General features: G+C 41.4%; 1 pseudogene; it reads right to left on the bottom strand.

Moving 5' to 3' along the window:
• Positions 1-2,588: 2,588 nt before the first annotated feature.
• On the bottom strand, positions 2,589-4,276 carry LOC129536139 (sodium/potassium-transporting ATPase subunit beta-3 pseudogene; annotated as a pseudogene).
• Between the last annotated feature and the right edge of the window lie 17,243 nt (positions 4,277-21,519).

The following is a 21,519-nucleotide window of genomic DNA, read 5'->3' as shown; positions in this document are numbered from 1 at the left end:
GAACAGAGTCACAGACATAAAGAACAAATTTGGAGATATAGCAAGGGAAGGAAAGGGTGGAATGAATTGAAAGAGTAGTATTCAGACATATACATAACCATATGTAAAATACGTAGTTAGCTGGAAGTTGTTGTGTAACACAGGGAGTTCAAGCTAGTGCTCTGTAACAACCTAGAGAGATGGGATGGGATGCGGGAGGAGAGTGGAAAGGAGGTTCAAGAGGGAGGGGACATATGTATACTTCTGGCTGATTCACATTGTCATATGGCAGAAACCAACACATCATTGTAATGTAATTATCTTCCAATTAAACATTTTTTTAAAAAAATCTAAAGATTAAAAAAAGAATGTAACTGCATAAATGTACACATGTGAATTTTGGGATGTTGGCAATATTCTTTTCTTGATCTGAAAGACAATCACTTGAAGGTGTTCATTCTATGAAATGTATGGGACTGAATAATGAGACTAGGGTACTGTGTGTACTTTTTTGTATGCATTGGGAAGGATTGGGGGCAGGAGGAGAAGGGGACGACAGAGAATGAGATGGCTGGATGGCATCACCAACTCAATGGACATGAGTTTGAGTGAACTCTGGGAATTGGTGATGGACAGGGAGGCCTGGCGTGCTGTGATTCATGGGGTCGCAAAGATTCGGACACGACTGAGTGACTGAACTGAACTTAACTGACACTTCAAAAGTTGGCTTAAAACTTAACATTCAGAAAACTAAGATCCTGGCATCCAGTCCCATCCCTTCATGGCAAACAGATGGGAACACAATGCAAACAGTGAGAAACTTTATTTTTTTGAGCTCCAAAATCACTGCAGTTGGTGACTGCACAATGACATTAAAAGATGCTTCCTCCTTGGAAAAAATACTATGACCAACCTAGACAGCATATATAAAAGCAGAGACATTACTTTGCCAGGAAAGGTCCGTCTAGTCAAAGCTATGGTTTTTCCAGTAGTCATGATGGATGTGAGAGTTGGACCATAAAGAAAACTGAGCACTGAAGAACTGATGCTTTTGAACTGTGGTGTTGGAGAAGACTCTTGAGAGTCCTTTGGACTGCAAGGAGATCCAACCAGTCCATCCTAAAGGAAATCAGTCCTGAATATTCTTTGGAAGGACTGATGCTGAAACTGAAACTCTAATACTTTGGCCACCTGATGCAAAGAACTGACTCACTGGAAAAGACCCTGATGTTAAGAAAGATCAAAGGCAGAAGAAGAAGGGGATGACAGAGGATGAGCTGGATGGATGCCATCACCAACTCAATGGACATGAGTTTGAGCAAGCTCTGGGAGTTGGTGATGGACAGAGAAGCCTGGCGTGCTGCAGTCCATGGGATAGCAGAGTCAGACACGACTGAGCAACTGAACTAAATTGAACACTTAAAAAAAAAAAATGCCAAGTGCCTTAAGAAAATCTACTAATGAAACTAGAGAAATAATTTTAAGTGACCTAAAAATTTAGGAAGGGAGGCTGGGACTATTTCAGTCTAAAAGCATCCTTTCTCCTCTACAATTTTAATTTCACTGCATTCTCCTCTCTTAAGTTTAGCAGCAGCTAGAATCACCACTAAGTGATTCACAAGTAAGGCTTCAGGCTCTGTAGGAATCCTCATAAAGAAAATTCATGCAAGGCTGTCATGTCTCTGTGTCAAAGGAGAGTTTTGGTTTTTGTTTTTCTCAGAGACCTCCAAGGCAAAGATTAAGTATTAATGTATTCTAGAGGCTTGGCTTTCCATTAACTGTGACAACAGGGGTGAAGGGAGAACCTTTCTCTCTGTATGGCTTATCTCTCAGGCTTCCAAAGATCTGAAGAGGAGTGTTGCTGGCAGGCTTTTCCAGAAGCAGATTTGGAGACAAAGTTGAAGGTGTGAAAGATTTATTAGGGATTAATACCTGGTGGTTCAGAAGTAAAGAATCTGCCTGCAATGCAGGAGACACAGGTTCAATCCCTGGGTCAGGAAGATCCCCTGGAGGAGGGCACGGCAACCCATTCCAGTATTCTTGTCTAGAGAATCCCATGGACAGAGGAGCCTGGTGAGCTACAGTCCATAGTGTTACACAGAATCGGACATGACTGAAGCAACCGAGCATACATGCATGTAATACATTTGAAAAGAAACAGAGGGGCAGGGGTGGGGGAGAACAGGATGGAATAAAGGAAGAAGAACTGTGATGCAGGCCCCCCACCCAAAGTCTCAGCCATCTGGGTAGTTAAGGCTAGAGGAAATATTGACCATCAGAGTATGGTAATAATGAATTGTTCTGACAATGGCTTTGTAATTCATAGGAAGGAAAGTGAATTACAGAAACCACAAGATGACAATACATTTACTGGCAGAAAAAAGTACTCTTCAAGCCATCAGATTTGTAATTAAAGGCAAGAACTGCCTCATTCATTTCTCTATACCCAAAAAGGTGTCGATGCTGAAAATATCTGTGAATCAATGAATACTTCAAATTTGAATGTGATGCAAGTAAGAAACTTCAGCTGGTCTCCCAGTAGGAGAGAATTATATATTGATCCACCCATCTTGACTGATTAATCAGAAATGGATTCAAACCCACTTTTATTTTCTTTTTTCCTCCTCACATACAGAATTTTTCCACACACTGAATTTCCTGCAGCTATAAAGTCATTTGATGTTAGTCGGTACCATTTTATCCCTTAAAACTTTGCTGGCATCAAAATATGACAGTTAACCAGTGTTAAATCTATAAAATATTTACACAGCACAGCACATTAAACTTTAGACACTTGGCAATTAAACCACATAAAAACTGGACAAGACCCCCAACCTACATGTTCATAATCAGGTAGTCATAGTCCCTATCTGGTGACTGTACATGATTCAAAAGGCAGCAGAGGCAACAGGTAATTACTTTGAAGGACATGGACCACTATCATCTGGAAGCACACTGTGTTATCCCAGTGATGTACCACCCTGCCCTTCTCCAAGGCGGTCTCATAATTCTGGAATGGCAGGTCCAGTTGATACAAAATGAAGTCAAACAACACAACATTTACTCAATGGAGACATCCTAACTCCTACTATGCATGCATTGTGATCTTAAATGTAACTCGTCCTGAAAACTTGTCATGGTCATTCTGGCTTTTTTAGTTGGGTGATCCATCAATCTTACACTCAATCATTACTTCTTTTACGTCACCATCACTACCAAAGCTGAGGTGGACGGCAACTAGTGGCTGCAGGTTGCTCCCATGCAGTTTTTTTCCACAATAAGGAAAATATTTTAAATCTATCTTTTCATTGGGAGGATAACTTGATAGAACTGCTGTGCTTTCACTCTTTGCAATACAGTCTATCCTTGGTTCTCCGTGACGCTTTAATACAATAATTTTGCTCATTTTCACAAGAATACAAGGGTTTCCTGCGTGGCAGCCAAACGTGGGATCATCCACACCACTGCAGGCTTCAAGTAAGGCAAGAGGAAACTGGCATGCTGTGTATTCTGGACCCTTCTGCTCAAAAAAGTTTCCATTGGTACAATCTGTGAGATTCTTCTGTTCTTCTAAGACATATGGCTTTAGAAATTTCTTAAGGTCATCAGTGTACCCTTGATAGGATTCTGAATCAGACACGCTGAATGAAAAATCCAACCCTGACACTGATTTTGGAAAAACCGTAAGTCCTGGACTAGGAATCCGGTGACAATATTTTGGAACCTCATCGTTCAGAGTCTGAAGCATGGCCCACACTATGAATGAAAAGACTGCAGCCAGGAACCCATAAAAGACAATGTAGAAGAGCAAGCTCAAACCCCAATTCTTGGCGGTGCGCCCCAGGAACTCTCCGGCGGTTCGGTTGTAGATGAAGAGCTTCCACTCGGCCAGGCTCTGGTTGAACGACTTCTTGTCTTTCTTCGTTGTGGTGTGTGTGGCCAACCGCGAGCGGAGCGGCGGCCGCCGCGGTGGAAGCGGCTCGAGCGACGCAGCCCGGCGACCGCGGCAGAAGGAGCGGCGGCCGGCCGAGGAAACCTCCCTGCGGTGAGCGCTCAAAGCGACTGCGCCGCGCCGGCCGCGGTAGCCTGACGTCTCCCAGAAATGGATTTTGAAGTACGTGACGGGCTTTGGAAAAGTGGGTTTCAGGAAGGGTCTAAAACGACACTCGTCAGTTGAGTTAACTCATCTCAGAGAGACGTGATGAAGACTGAACTTTCATCCAGATTCCCATGGGAGTTCTAGGGCAGCTGGAACCATACTGCTGGCTGGAGTAGAATGACTGACACAGGTTGGCATATAGATTATGAAAGTGAAAGTCGCTCAGACGTGTCTGACTCTTTGCGACTCCATATACAGTCCACGGGATTCTCCAGGCCAGAACACTGCAGTGGGTCGCCTTCTCTTCTCCAGGGCATCTTCCCTACCCAGAGATCGAACCTAGGTCTCCCACATTCCAGGCGGAGTCTTTACCATCTGAGCACCAGGGAAGCCCAAAGAAGTAAATGGCACTTGAGACCGTGTGATGAGAGCAAATAGAATAGATAGCTATGCAGAAGGATTAATAAATAAACTGTGGGGAGAGTTTGGGGAATGAAATGGGTGAGGAAGAGAGACTAATGGGGGGAAAATTAGAAGGGGTCAGTAAATGGAAGAATAACAAAGATTATTAAATGAGTGTATTTCTTTTGGACAGACTTCCCCGGTGACTCAGATGGTAAAGAATTCACGTGTAATGCTGGAAACCCAGTTCGATCCCTGGGTAGGGAAGATCCCTTGGAGAAGGGAAGAGCTACCCACTCCAGTATTCTTGCCTGGAGAATCCCCATAGACAGAGGAGCCTGGCGGGCTACAGTCCATGGGGTCGCTAAGAGCTGGACCACGACTGAAGCGACTTAACAGGCAAGCAAGAGATAGTATAAAGGGGATAAAATACGGTCTATGCTTTCCTCACGTTGTCGCTTTGCTTTTGTCTTCCCTAGAGTCCAAGATGGCTAATGCAGGGCGCCCACTATGGTTCAGTATTACCTTTGTTTAAATGTCGGTGGTGTTTGTAGTATAAATGACCAGGCTTGATCTGGTCAAAGATTTCCAGTGCCACAGGAATATCTCTAAAACCTGTGTAGCAGAGTGTTATGAGAATCACTTCACTAGACCTATCCTAGGGGTTTGGTGTTCGGCTGGCTTTGCCTTTTCCTCCCTCTTTTTTGTGATTGAGGTTTTTGTCCTGCAGACTGTGCATAAGCAAACCAAAATGTGTAAAAAGTAATCTTTAGAAGAGAACTCCACAAAGACTGACCACAAAGCAGACTATGTTAAGACAAAAGAAGACAAAATTTTTGACTTATCCAGGGAAAAGCCCCTGTTGGCATTGTATCCTGTCTATATTTTTGCACAGTTTTCTGTACAGGTGATCTTGGTCATTCTTATTCACTATCACCTACCACTGATTAAAAAATCCATTTGGTGCAGTACCCACCATGTGTCATGGGCCTTATACATGAGTGGTGACGTGGCCACAGGAAAAGATAATGTCCATCATACTTGTGGCTACAGTCTCAGTGGTTATCATGACTTTCTGTATTATGTTCTTCCTGTACACTATCAGTACATATGTAACTCTGTCTAAAGAAATCAGTGTCTCTCTAAAATCTCAACCATAGCCCTGACGATCATCACTGGTTATGAAATGCATGCCAAAGAGGCCTAGGGTGGTCTTATATTGAAGCAATACATTCTTATCCTTATTTCACGTTCCCAGAATATGGGAACATAGATAATTTGCATCTTAGAAAAATAAAACTTGGAAATATAATGATCCTGCTTTCTTCTCATATAGGAAAACTATTTCCTAAAGAAAAAATTTTAAAGTTTCAAAATATTTCTTAATAAGGAATCTGAGGGCATTTCACTCTACTAGTTTTGACATCCCATCATAATGAGATTTTAAAGGCTATTATTTTCCATTTAATTGACTGGTAATTTGGGACCTTCCAGGTGGCCTAATAGTAAAGAATCTGCCTGCCAATGCAGGAGATGCAAGAAACTCAGGTTCAATCCCTGGGTTGGAAAGATCCCCTGGAGTAGAAAATGGCAACCCACTTGAGTATTATTGCCTGGAATATTCCATGGACTGAGGAGCTACAGTCCATGGGATCACAAAGAGTCAGACATGGTTGAGTGACTAAGTACGCATGCAACTTAAGATTAACATTAAGAGAATTTACATAAGGCAAATGATACAGGAAGGGACACTGTGGAAAATTACAAATAATCAAATAGTGTAGTTTCTTTAGTGTATTAGTATAGCAGCTGCTACTCCTCACAGCATTCTGAAAATAAGATCTTCTAAAGTTTCCTTAATACTGAAGTGAACCTCAATGAAGATGTTTTAAAGAAGCATTAGTGTTAGCAAATATTACCATTAGTTTGGGGCTTCCCTGGCTCAGATGGTAAAGAACCTGCCTGCAATATGGGACACCTGAGTTTGAACCCTGGGTTGGGAAGATCCCCTGAAGAAGTGAACAGCTATCCACTCCAGTATTCTTGTCTGGAGAATTCCATGGACAGAGGAGCCTGATGACTACAGTTCATAGGGTCGCAAAGAGTCGGACACGACTGAGTGATTTTCACTTACACTCTGAGTGGCAGCTTGAAAATTCCTTTTAACAGATGTAGATGATTGGAACCCTATCCAGAGTCAACAAAGTGAATTGGCAGGGTTAACTCCAGTTATTGGTCTGCTCCTCATCTTAAGCTCCTCCTCTTAAGCTCCTCCTCTCATGCTAACTATGGCTTATGCTTTAGAACGCTGGTCCCAGCCTTTTTGGCACCAGGGACCAATTTTGTGGAAGACAATTTTTCCATGGATGAGAAGGAAGGAGATAATTTGGGGATGATTCAAGTGCATTACATTTACTGTGCACTTTATTTCTATTATTATTATATCAGATCGATATTAGATCCTGGAGGTTGGGGACCCTTTTTTAGATGATCCCGGATGTTGCCACTGAGCAGGACCCTATGAGGACTTCCCAGAATAGACCCCCACCCATATCCTCTACCTGCCTTCTGTCTGTATAAAAACTTTTCTATGCTTAGTCACTCAGTCGTGTCCAATTGTTTGTGACCCAATGGACCACAGCATGTCAGAATCCTCTGTCCAAAGGATTCTCCAGGCAAGAATACTGGAGTGGGTTTCCATGCCTTTCTCCAGGGGATCTTCCCAGCCCAGGAATCGAACCCAGGTCTCCCACGTTGCGGGTGGATTCTTTACCATCTGAGCCACCAGAGAAGCCCAAGAATACTGGAGTGGGTAGCCTATTCCCTCCCCGGGGGATCTTCCTGAGCCAGGAATCGAACCGGGGTTTCTTCACTACATTTTTTAAATAAGATCTTCTAAAGTTTCCTTGTGGTGCTGGAGTAGAATCTTGAGAGTCCCTTGTACTGCAAGGAGATCCAACCAGTCCATTCTAAAGGAGATCAATCCTGGGTGTTTATTGGAAGGACTGATGTTAAAGCTGAAACTGCAATACTTTGGCCACCTCATGCAACGAGTTGACTCACTGGAAAAGACTCTGATGCTGGGAAAGGTTGGGGGCGGGAGGAGAAGGGGACGACAGAGAATGAGATGGCTGGATGGCATCACCGACTCTGTGGACATGAGTTTGAGTGGACTCCGGGAGTTGGTGATGGACAGGGAGGCCTGGCGTGCTGTGATTCATGGGGTCGCAGAGAGTCGGACACGACTGAGCGACTGAACTGAACCGAACTGAAAGTTTCCTTAATACTGAAGTGAACCTGCATTGCTGGCAGATTCTTTACCAGCTGAGCTACCAAACTTTAGTCAAAGAATAAATTTAATCAGAGAAGAGAGAAAATGCAGAAAGGAAATCAGTCAAGCAAGACAAAAATAATACTTTAGCCATTCAATGAAGTCAAGGGTCTTCAGTTCTTCCTCAAGAATTACAGACAGCTTTCTGAGCCATGTCTTTTGAGCTGTTGTGCAGATGCTGAAACTCCCTTCAGGAGGGAGAAAACTGTATGCTTCCCATAAGCAAATGCTTCCCAGATGGACCAGTGGTAAAAGAATCTGCCTGCCAATGCAGGAGATGCAAGACACTCGGGTTTGGTCCCTGTGTTGAGAAGATCCCCTGGAGTATCCACTCCACTATTCTTGCCTGGAAAATTTCATGGACAGAGGAACCTGGTGGGATATAGTCCATAGGGTCCCAAAGAGTCGGACACGACTGAGCATCACCACCACCACCACCACACCACCCCAGATCAGCTGGAACTAGAAGCCTGATGATGCTGATTTCCAATCACCCAAGTCCAAGAGAGTCCCCAACAGGATAAACCCAAGACGAAATACTCCAAGACACATATTAATCAAATTAACAAAGATCAAACACAAAGAACAAATATTAAAAGCAGCAAGGGAAAAGCAGCAAATAACACATAAGGGGATTCCCATAAGGATAACAGCTGATCTTTCAACAGAAACTCTTCAGGCCAGAAGGGAGTGGCAAGACATACTTAAAGTGATGAAAGAAAATACCCTACAGCCCAGATTACTATACCCAGCAAGGATCTCATTCAAATATGAAGGAGAAATCAAAAGCTTTACAGACAAGCAAAAGCTGAGGGAATTCAGCATCACCAAACCAGCTCTCCAACAAATGCTAAAGGATCTTCTATAGACAGGAAACACAGAAAAAGGGTATAAACTTGAACCCAAAGCAATAAAGAAAATGGCCACGGGATCGTACTTATCAATAATTACCTTAAACGTAAATGGGTTGAAATTTTCAAAAAGGCTAGGAAACAATTCTCATAGCCGTCAATAGTTCAGTGTTGAGTTCACGAATAGTTTTTAAAGTTTGGGACAAACTGTAGTATTTGCTATTTGAAGTACTATTTGTAATTGGCATATTACGATGTAACATTGGTCTTCATTTCCAACTTAAAATGCCTAAAAATGCCTAACAGGTTTTTAGATTTGTGAATTTTAGTTGAAATGTATTTTACAATGTTACTAAACCTGCATAAATATTGAAATATTTCAGAGAACTTATTCACTGTACATTTAATTTATTTTATTTATAAAAGTTATGAACTGTAAAAAAAAAAAAAAGTGAGGGTGGGACTTATCCCTACCTTGTTTATTGCTATGGGAATTAAATACCATAATCCATGTAATATGACTCACACAGATCCTAGACCAAAGTTGAAATTTATAATATATTCATTTTGTAATGTACAACACAATTAATATCATTAGCACTGCTATATGTTACATATGAAAGTTGAGTCAATCCTTAATTCACATCACAAGAGAAATGTTTTCTTTTTCTTTTATTTTGCCTTTATATGAGATGATGTTCACTAGACTTGTAATCATTTCATGATGTGTGTAAGTAAAATCATTATGCTGTACACCTTAAATTTATGCAAAGTGGTTTGTCAATTATATATCTATAAAACTGGAAGGAAAATATATATTCATTTTCTTACAAAAGTATATTCATTTCCACGAATATCTATATTGATTTTCTATTATTCTATAAGCTTTCTGCAAAATGTGTGCAAAAATAAACTTGCCTATTTTTAATTAAAAAAAAATAATAATAATAAAAAAAAAAGACCAATGAAAGAGCCCAGAGTCAACAATGGAGACATCGGCAGTTTAGTGGATGGGAGTGGAGCTTACGTGTCTGAAGCAAGGTCCTGGAGCGACACCCTATGGCGTGCGGCAGACATGTCAGGCAGGACATGGTGGCAGTCTTTGCTCAAAATCTGATACATTTTAAGTAAAATGGGTATTGACTCTGAATCTAACTTGTCCCCTAATGTCACAGCAGGCATACTGAAAACAGGCTGAAAATCACAATCACAGAAAACTAACCAGTCTAATCACATGGACCACAGCCTTGTCTAACTCAGTGAAACTATGAGCCATGCCATATAGGGCCACCCAAGACAGATGGGTCATGGTGGAGAGTTCTGACAAAATGTGGTCCACTGGAGAAGGGAATGGCAATCCACTTCAGTATTCTTGCCTTGAGAATCCCATGAACAGTATGAAAAGGCAAAAGGATAGGACACTGAAAGATGAACTCCCTAGGTCGGTAGGTGCCCAATATGCTATCGGAGATCAGTGGAGAAATAACTCCAGAAAGTATGAAGAGAAGCCAAAGCGAAAACACCACCTAGTTGTGGATGTGACTGGTGATGGAAGCAAGGTCCGAAGCTGTAAAGAGCAATGTTGCATAGGAACCTGGAATATTAGGTCCATGAATCAAGGCAAATTGGGAGTGGTCAAACAGGAGATGGCAAGAGTGAACATCGACATTTTAGGATTCAGCGAACTAAAATGGACTGGAATAGGTGAATTGAACTCAGGTGACCATTATATCTACTACTGTGGGTGAGAATCCCTTAGAAGAAACGGAGTAGTAGCCATCATAGTCAACAAAAGAGTCCTAAATGCAGTACTTGGATGCAATCTCAAAAACAACAGAATGATTTCTGTTCATTTCCAGAGCAAACCATTCAATATCACAGTAATCCAAGTCTATGCCCCAACCAGTAATGCTGAAGAAGCTGAAGTTGAACAGTTCTATGAAGACCTACAAGACCTTCTAGAACTAACACCCAAAAAAGGAGTTTTTTTTCATTATAGGGAACTGGAATGCAAAAGTAGGAAGTCAAGAAACACCTGGAGTAACAGGAAAATTTGGCCTTGGAGTAAGGAATGAAACAGGGCAAAGGCTAATAGAGTTTTGCCAAGAGAGCTCACTGGTCATAGCAAACACCCTCTTCCAACAACACAAGAGAAGACTCTACACATGGACATCACCAGATGGTCAACACCGAAATCAGATTGATTATACTTTTTTCAGTCAAAGATGAAGAAGCTGTATACAGTCAGCAAAAACAAGACCAGGAGCTGACTGTGGCTCAGATCATGAACTCCTCATTGCCAAATTCAGACTTAAATTGAAGAAAGTAGGGAAAACCACTAGACCATTCAGGTATGACCTAAATCAAATCCCTTATGATTATACAGTGAAAGTGAGAAATAGAATTAAGGGACTAGATCTGATAGAGTGCCTAATGAACTATGGATGGAGGTTCGTGACATTGTGCAGGAGAGAGGGATCAAGACCATCCCCAAGAAAAAGAAATGCAAAAAGCAAAATGGCTGTCTGAGGAGGCCTTACAAATAGCTGTGAAAAGAAGGGAAGCGAAAAGCAAAGGAACAAAGGAAAGATATACCCATGTGAATGCAGAGTAATGGGGTCACAAAGAGTCGGACACAACTAAGCAACTGAACTGAGCTGAATGTCACAGCAAACTCAAGAGAGTAAATTATTTCTCTTGTGCTCAATCACTAAGTCATAGACTCATTGCAACCCCATTGACTATAGCCTGACAGGCTCCTCTGTCCATGAGATTTCCCAGGCAAGAATACTGGAGTGGGTTGCCATCTCCTCCTCCAGATCTTCCCGACTCAGGGATCAAACCCGAGTCTCTTGTGTCTGCTGCATTGGCAGGTGGGTTCTTTACTGCTAGTGCCATCTGGGAAGTCCAAATAAAGCTCAGGAAACAGCAAAAACTTGTGAGAAGCTAGAAAAACTTAAAGCTTGGTAACTATTCAACAGGCAGATCTATGCTATGACAGCAAATAGCCTCAGGCTTAGTGACTTAAAACCATAAAAAAATGGATTTCTCGCTCACACTACATATCCTGTTGGGACCAGTGTGAGAAAAGCAGGAGACCTTCCATCTTGAAGCTTATCATCCATCTTAAAATCAGAATTCAAACTGGGCCTGAATCCTGCCCAAGAATGAGGAAACCATTGCTAATGAAAAGCAGGTCTCCTGGAGACTTCCCTCCCTACAGATGGCAAACATATTATAGTTGAGGTCAGGCTGCCCTGTGAGATTAACCATGGAGACATCCCCCTTGATGTGTAATTATTGTCCACCCCCCCGACCTGCTTAACATTAATTGTTTGTTCTCCTAGCACCTACTTGTTGTGAAACTTAGTCATATACAACAAAAAGGTTGCTAACATGTAACTAGTCATGTAGTGCGGGGTATAAAACTGGGCCTCTCAGAAACATTAGGGTCCTTGTTGGGAACTGATTCCCCTTGGACCCACTGGCGTAATAAACTGTACGCCACTGTCTTGAGTGTCCTCTGGGGTGTTTTGCAACTCTGGATTCCACAACATTTCGACAACCATCAGGGTGAGAAGAGTATGAAGCTCTACCCTGTTTAGTCATTCAAGCACCTGGGCTGACAGATGTTCTATTATCAGTTGATATTGACAGCTCAAGAGCAGGCTTCAGATTTTGCTGCAGTCAGATAAATAAGTACCAAAGGGTCTCACCAGCAATGCACTTATCTTTTCTTAGGTAAAAACCTAGGAGTGGGTGGGACTTCCCTGGTGGTCCAGCAGCTAAGACACTCCACACTCCCAATGCAAGGGGCCCAGGTTTGACCCTGGTCAGGGAACTAGATCCTGCATGCCACAGCGAAGACCCAGTGCAGCCAAAGAAATATTTTTAAGAAACAGAAAAACTAGATGTGGGATGGCTGAATCATATGTGTAAATAATTTCAAGGGTTTGTTTACATTTTTAAGAAACTATCAGATGGTTTTGCAGAGTGGTTGTATTATTGTACATTCTCAGCAACAGTGTATGAGCATTCCAGTCACTCCACATCCTTGCTAATATTTGGAATAGTCAAACATTTAAGTTACACATTCTAATAGATAAAGAGTGATCTCTCATTAAGATTTAGACTTGGATTTCTCTAACAGCTTCTTTTCATCTGTTTAATTGCTATTGGTCAGTCTTCTTCGGCGAAATGTCTGGTTTAAGTCTAATACAAGTTTGCCCATTTTTAGAATTGCATTATTTATTTTCTTATCATTGAATTTTGAGTTCTTTTCATATGTAAATATGTCTTTTATCGGATATGTAATTAGCAAATGTTGTTGTCATTTAGTCACTAAGTCATGTCCCACTCTTCTGCAACCCCGTGGACTGAAGCCTCCAGGCTCCTCTTTCCATGGAATTCTCCAGGCAAGACTACTGGAGTGGGCTGCCATTCCCTTCTCAGTGGGATCTTCCCAACCCAGGGATCCAACCTGCATCTCCTGCTGCTCCTGCCTGCATTGTCAGGCAGATTCTTTACTGCTGAGCCACCAAATTAAATATTATCCAGCCATAATTGTTTGGCTGAATAATAGTGGCTGGAGAAGAGATCAGCTACCCACTCCAGTTTTCTGGCCTGGAGAATTCCATGGACAGAGGAAACTGGCAGGCTACAGTCCATGGGGTCACAAAGAGTCAGACATGACTGAGTGAACTAACGCTTTCACATTCACAGAAGTATTAGCTAATGCTTGGTGATAATCATGTTGCAATACGTAAATGTATCAGATCACCTTAAATGTGTCGTGCACCTTAAATTTACACAATGTAATATGCCATTTATATCTCAATAAAAATTACACTAAAAAAAAGTGGTGGGGGCTTCCCTGGTGACTCAGTGGTAAAGAATCTGCCTGCTAATGAAGGAGACATGAGCTTAGTCCCGGATCTGGGAAGATCCCACAGGTCACAGAGCAACTAAGCCTGTGCACCACAACTATTAAGCCTGGTCTCTAGAGCCCAGGAACCACAACGACTGAACTTCTTTGTGTTCTGAAGCAAGAGAAGCCTCTCGAATGAGAAATCTGCACACCACACTGGCAAGTAGCCCCCACTCTCTGAAACTAGAGAAAAACCCAGGCAGCAACAAAGACGCAGCACTGCCAAAAACAAACAAATAAATACAATTATTTTTTAAAGTGGTGTTTTATGGAAGGAAACATAATCAGAAATCTCAGAAACAAAGGGGTTTACAGAAAAGAGACAGCAAATGATGACACCAATATTTTGTAATAACTATAAATGGAAAGGAACTTTTTAAATTGCATAGAAATTTAAAATTTTTTTAATAAAATGAACAATGATGTGTATTATATAGGATCCATATTTATTCAAGTTTTAGTCCTTTATTCACAGGATAATCTCTTTAGAATCAGAAGCCCACAGGTTTATCAGTTCAGTTCAGTCGCTCAATCATGTCCAATTCTTTTGCGACCCCATGGACTGCAGCAGCCAGTCCTACCTGTCCATCACCAACTCCCAGAGTTCATTCAAACTGATGTCCATTGAGTCAGTGATGGCGTCCAACCATCTCATTCTCTGTCGTCCCATTCTCCTCCCGCCTTCAATCATTCCCAGCATCAGGGTATTTTCCAGTGAGTCAGCTCTTCACATCAGGTGGCCAAAATATTGGAGTTTCAGCTTTAACATCAGTCCTTCCAACGAATATTCAGGACTGACTGGCTTAACGATGAACTGGTTGGATCTCCTTGCAGTCCAAGGGACTCTCAAGAGTCTTCTCCAACGTCACAGTTCGAAAGCATCTATTCTTCAGCACTCAGCTTTCTTTATAGTCCAACTCTCACATCCATACGTGACCACTGGAAAAACCATGGCCTGGACTAGATGGACCTTTTTTGGCAAAATAATGTCTCTGCTTTTTAATATGCTGTCTAGATTGGCCATAACTTTCTTTCCAAGGAGTAAGTGTCTTTTAATTTGATGGCTGCAGTCACCATCTGCAGAGATTTTGGAGCCCGCAAAAATAAAGTCTGACACTGTTTCCACTGTTTCCCCACCTATTTGACATGAAGTAGCAAGACCATTCTGAAAGAGATGGGAATACCAGACCACCTGACTTGCCTCTTGAGAAATCTGTATGCAGGTCAGGAAGCAACAGTTAGAACTGGACATGGAACAACAGACTGGTTCCAAATAGGAAAAGGAGTACGTCAAGGTTGTATATTGTCACCCTGCTTATTTAATTTATATGCAGAGTACATCATGAGGAACGCTGGGCTGGAAGAAGCACAAGCTGGAATCAAGATTGCCGGGAGAAATATCAATAACCTCAGATATGCAGATGACACCACCCTTATGGCAGAAAGTGAAGAGGAACTCAAAAGCCTCTTGATGAAAGTGAAAGAGGAGAGTGAAAAGGTTGGCTTGAAGCTCAACATTCAGAAAACTAAGATCATGGCATCTGGTCCCATCACTTCATGGGAAATAGATGGGGAAACAGTGGAAACAGTGTCAGACTTTATTTTTTGGGGCTCCAAAATCACTGCAGATGCTGATTGCAGCCATGAAATTAAAAGACGCTTACTCCTTGGAAGGAAAGTTATGACCAACCTAGATAGCATATTTAAAAGCAGAGACATTACTTTGCCAACCAAGGTCCATCTAGTCAAGGCTATGGTTTTTCCTGTGGTCATGTATGGATGTGAGAGTTGGACTGTGAAGAAAGCTGATCGCCGAAGAATTGATGCTTTTGAACTGTGGTGTTGGAGAAGACTCTTGAGAGTCCCTTGTACCGCAAGGAGATCCAACCAGTCCATTCTAAGGGAGAGCGATCCTGGGTGTTCATTGGAAGGACTGATGCTAAAGCTGAAACCGCAATACTTTGGCCACCTCATGCGACGAGTTGACTCACTGGAAAAGAGTTTGATGCTAGGAGGGATTGGGGGTGGGAGGAGAAGGGGACGACAGAGAGTGAGATGGCTGGATGGCATCACCAACTCGATGGACATGAGTTTGAGTGAACTCTGGGAGTTGGTGATGGACAGGGAGACCTGGCGTGCTGTGATTCATGGAGTCGCAAAGAGTCGGACACGACTGAGCGACTGAACTGAACTGAGTGAGACCAAATGCCATGATCTTAGTTTTCTGAATGTTGAGCTTTAAGCCAACTTTTTCACTCTCCTCTTTCACTTTCATCAAGAGGCTCCTTAGTTCTTTTTCACTTTCTGCCATAAGGGTGGTGTCATCTGCATATCTGAGGTTATTGATATTTCTCCCGGCAATCTTGATTCCAGCTTGTGCTTCATCCAGCCCAGCGTTCCTCATGATGTACTCTGCATATAAGTTGAATAAGCAGGATGACAATATACAGGCTTGACGTACTCCTTTTCCTATTGGGAACCAGTCTGTTGTTCCATGTCCAGATCTAACTATTGATTCCTGACCTGCATACAGATTTCCCAAGAGGCAGGTCAGGTGGTCTGGTATTCCCATCTCTTGAAGAATTTTCCACAGTTTGTTTTGATCCACACAGTTTGTTTGGCATAGTCAATAAACCAGAAATAGATGTTTTTCTGGAACTCTCTTGCTTTTTTGATGATCCAACAGATGTTGGCAATTTGATCTCTGGTTCCTCTGACTTTTCTAAATCCAGCTTGAACATCTGGAAGTTCACGGTTCACGTATTGCTGAAGTCTGCCTTGGAGAATTTTGAGCATTACTTTGCTAGCCTGTGAGATGAGTGCAATTGTGCAGTAGTTTGAACATTCTTTGGCATTGCCTTTTTTGGGATTGGAATGAAAACTGACTCTTTCCAGTCCTGTGGCCACTGCTGAGTTTTCCAAATTTGCTAACATATTGAATGCAGCACTTTCACAGCATCATCTTTTAGGATTTGAAATAGCTCAACTAGAATTACATCACCTCCACTAGCTTTGTTCATAGTGATGCTTCCTAAGGCCCACTTGACTTCACATTCCAGGATGTCGGGCTCTAGGTGAGTGATCACACCACTGTGATTATCTGGGTCATGAAGATCTTTTTTGTACAGTTCTTCTGTGTATTCTTGCCACCTCTTCTTAATATCTTCTACTTCTGTTAGGTCCATACCATTTCTGTCCTTTATTGAGCCCATCTTTGCATGAAATGTTCCCTTGGTATCTCTAATTTTCCTGAAGAGATCTCTAGTCTTTCCCATTCTACTACTTTCCTCTATTTCTTTGTACTGATCACTGAGGAAGGCTTTCTTATCTCTCCTTGCTATTCTTTGGAATGCTGCATTCAAATGGGTATATCTTTCCTTTTCTCCTTTGTTTTTTGCTTCTCTTCTTGTCACAGCTATTTGTAAGGCCTCTTCAGACAGTCATTTTGATTTTTTTGCATTTCTTTTTCTTGGGGATGGTCTTGATCCCTCTCTCCTGTACAATGTCATGAACCTCCGTCCAGAGTTCATCAGGCACTCTGTCTATCAGATCTAGTCCCTTAAATCTATTTCTCATTTTCACTGTATAAGAGATTTCACTGTATAAGGGATTTGATTTAGGTCATACCTGAATGGTCTAGTGGTTTTCCCTACTTTCTTCAATTTAAGTCTGAATTTGGCAATAAGGAGTTCATGATCTTAGCCATAGTCAGCTCCTGGTCTTTTTTGCTGACTGTATAGAGATCATTCTGTCAATTTTGAGATTGCATCCAAGTACTGCATTTAGGACACTTTTGTTGACTATGATGGCTACTCCATTTCTTCTAAGGGATTCTTGCCCACAGTAGTAGATATAATGGTCACCTGAATTAAACTCACCTATTCCAGTCCATTTAGTTCGCTGATTCCTAAAGTGTCGATGTCGACTCTTGCCATCTCCTGTGTGACCGCTTCCAATTTGCCTTGATTCATGGACCTAACATTCCAGGTTCCTATGCAACATTGCTCTTTACAGCATCGGACCTTGCTTCTATCACCAGTCACATTCACAACTGGGTGTTGTTTTTGCTTTGGCTGCTCTTCATTCTTTCTGGAGTTATTTCCCCAGTGATCTCCAATAGCATATTTGGCACCTACCGACCTGGGGAGTTCATCTTTCAGTGTCCTATCTTTTTGCCTTTTCATATTCTTCCTGGGGTTCTCAAGGCAAGAATGCTTGGTTTATAGACAGTTACTAAGTATCGGATCAGACCCAGTGCAGAACACTGGGGTAGCGAGAAAACACCACATGTAAGAGGAACAGACTTATCAGAAAAAATATGAATTAATATGTGCCAAAGGAAGTTTTACTGGAGAAACTTTAATTTCCTACCAACCTCTCAGTGTGACTGACATTCCTACAGTTTCTTGCATTAGCCATTTGAGGTACTACACTAAATTCTACCCATAACTCTGCATCTGTAACAGTGAAGAACATCTCAGCTTAGTCAGTGGACACAAACCTGGAAGCAACAGGAAGACAGAATCAGTTGTTCCAATTTAAAGGTTTAATCTAATTTCATTTAACTGAAAGGCTTGATTTAACTGGTGATGGTTTAAAGTGATGTTCAGGACTAGCCTTGAAGTGTTCCTCCAAAAGGCAGGTCCTGCACATTGAGACATTAGGAAGGCATAGGACAGAAATAAAGGCTCTGAGCAGGCTAGGAAAACACATGCCAACAATGAGAAAGGGAACTGTTCTGATGACTACTAAAACAAACTTTAGCAACTTCATAATTACACCTCAAGAGAGGCCTCCTCTGAGAATATACTTGAGCTGAAAACAGATGCAAAAGAGTTGGTCCTTCCCACAGGGCCTGTGACTTCCATTGTTTTCATGGAAAACTTTTAATCACTCAGTTAACTTTACTCATTTTTTTTTCCTTTACTTTCTGACAAAACTTACAGTCATTTAGAAGTTTCTGCCTTGTGAGTATGCACCTGTCTGGAAGATTCCTCACCTCTAGAACGAGACAATTGAGAGGCCTGGGGAGAGATGTGAGTGGGAATTCCCACCGTTCCTTCAAGTTTCAACATGCCTGAAGTTTCATGTTGCTGCCTTGAAGTGGTTGCTGAATGAAGTCAGAATGTCAGAGAATACAAGTTCAAGGCTAAAAACTGAAACACCAAGCCAAAGCCATGAACTCGTACAATAAATCCAGTCAAACAATGGTCAATCCAATAAAGAAAAAAAAAAGAAAAACAAGCAACACTTTTTAGACTAAATGGTTCAGCTTTACTGATTGACAGATTAACTTCAATGAAAAAAATATTCCAGGTACTATTTCTGCTGAACCATTGTGAAAGCAGAAATGATTATAAAATAATTCTCTTTCTCTTTGAATAAGAACAAAAACTATTACTTGAGATAACCCACTTTCTCCCAACCCCTCAAAATATAAAACTGAGGAAAACCCTATTGGTTGAGATTGTTAATCTGTTAAGCCCAAAACTAGTAAAAACTCTGTAGGCAAAAGCAGGCCCAAGGGAAACCTAGGCATTATTACTGGGCATGAAATAAATTTCACAGCATAACAATATACAATTTTTATTGTATTGTTATTGTTGTTATACTAGGTAAGTGTTTATCTCAGTGATGAAACAGGAACTCCTGGTTGACATTATACATGCTCAATGGCCAAATGGCTTAAATATAACTGTTGAAAAAGCTAACTTTTAGGAAAGAAGTAAGTATCTTCGGAAAAATATCCATTTCTGTTATGAGAAGAGCTGTTAGGACATAGCAAAATAACTGGCATCTTGAAAAATAAATGAGGAAAACTGAAAGGAGAGAAAAAAAGTTCACCCACTTTGCAACTTGCCCTGAGTCTATGAAACTTGTGTGAAAAGGAACAATAGATCATTCTATTATATGGGGATTTCAGAACATCACTCCCACATCCAGTGACATTAAACCACATTCTTAAATTTTAGAATGTGAAAAAAATTTCTGGAAAAAACCAATTCTGCTATGAAGGAATCTTTGCTTCGGAAGGTAGTGGCCTTCATTATTACAATGAAAGAAAAATAGAAAAACAGAATTGTTGTGAAGCAAATTCTTTAACTTCAAACTTGACTTCTAAGTATGGAATTACCAAGAAATTCACACCCTTAGCTTCTTGGTAAAATTCTGTCGTGTGATCCAGTCAAGCATTCTTATTGTTGTTCAGTCTCCCAGTCATTTCCAACTCTGAGATGCCATGCGCTACAGCATGCCAGGCCTCTCATAAAAATTTAAATATATATTAAATATATATATATAATTAATATGTATATAAATATATATTTAATTTTTGTTGGGGCATAATTTACAATGCTCTGTTGGTTTCAGATGTCCATTAAAGTGAATCTGCCATGCATGTACATATATCCACTCTTTTTTAGCTTCTTTTCCTATACAGGCCGTTACAGAGTATTGAATAGAGATCCTTGTGCTAAACAGTGGGTCTTTACTTGTTATCTAATTTATAACAAAATATATTAAATAAGATGCTTTTAATAGAAAACATATAATCCAGATTTTTATATCAATCCATTGACAAAAATGTGACCAGAGCCTCACAGAAACCTAACCCTGCATGTTATCACTAGGAAAGAAGTTCAGTGGTCTCCAGTTCCATGTTCCAGTGATATCATATGATATGGACCCTAAATAATGAGAATGAGCTGTGTACACACGTACAGATGTTCTATCACCAAATACAGAGTGAGATGAAAGTTTAATATGAATTTCTGCATTATAATTTAACATTACTAGACAAACACGTCAAGTTTCCCAGGTGGCACTCAATGCAGGAGACATAAGAGACAAGGGTTCGATCCCTGGGTCAGCAAGATCTCTTGGAGGAGGGCATGGCAACCCACTCCAGTATTCTTGTCTGGAGAATCCCAGGGACAGAGGAACTTAGAGGGTTATGGTCCACAGGGTCACACAGAGTTGGACATGACTGAAGTGACTTAGCACGCATGCAGACAAATATGTCACAGCATTTCATAATAAGCACCCTGAACTCCTAAAGTAATTGAGAAATGATTTGACAGCCAGATAGAGCCACACGAGGGCACCATTACTCCAGGAAAGAAATTATACAGAAAAAAAATTTATTTACTTTATTTGTTGTTTATTCTCTCCTCATCATTTACTTTATTTTGTTCAATTATACAGCATTCATAGTTCTTAACACATTAGTTGGTACAGGCAGTCATTCAATAATTTCACTGGACTCAAAATTATATGAAATTTAGCTATGGAACTTTCTGGCAGTCCCCCCGGAGGAGAAAATGGCAACCTACTCCAGTATTCTTGCCGGGAAAAACCCATGGACAGAGGAGTCTTCCGGGCACAACTGAAGCAACTGAACACCTTCCTGGTGGTCCAGTGGTTAGGACTCTGCACTTTCACTGTTGAGGGTCAGAGTTTGATCCCTGGTGTGGGGACTAAGATCCCACAAGCTGTGTGACATGGTCAAAAAAAAGAAGAAGAAATTTAGGTAAAAGTGTGGATTCAGTATCAGTTCAGTTCAGTTCAGTCGCTCAGTCGTGTCCGACTCTCCGCGACCCCATGAATCACAGCACGCCAGGCCTCCCTGTCCATCACCAACTCCCGGAGTACACTCAAACTCATGTCCACAGAGTCGGTGATGCCATCCAGCCATCTCATTCTCCGTCGTCCCCTTCTCCTCCCGCCCCCAACCTTTCCCAGCATCAGAGTCTTTTCCAGTGAGTCAACTCGTCGCATGAGGTGGCCAAAGTATTGCAGTTTCAGCTTTAGCATCAGTCCCTCCAATGAACATCCAGGATTGATCTCCTTTAGAATGGACTGGTTGGATCTCCTTGCAGTATAAGGGACTCTCAAGAGTCTTCTCCAACACCACAGTTCAAAAGCATCGATT

Source organism: Moschus berezovskii, chromosome 6, assembly GCF_049115385.1.
Source record: "Moschus berezovskii isolate FMDL1 chromosome 6, NW_MosBer_1.0, whole genome shotgun sequence".
NCBI lineage: Eukaryota > Metazoa > Chordata > Mammalia > Artiodactyla > Moschidae > Moschus > Moschus berezovskii.
The sequence above is the reverse complement of the archived record's forward strand: the minus strand, read 5'-3'. Positions and strand labels throughout refer to the sequence as shown.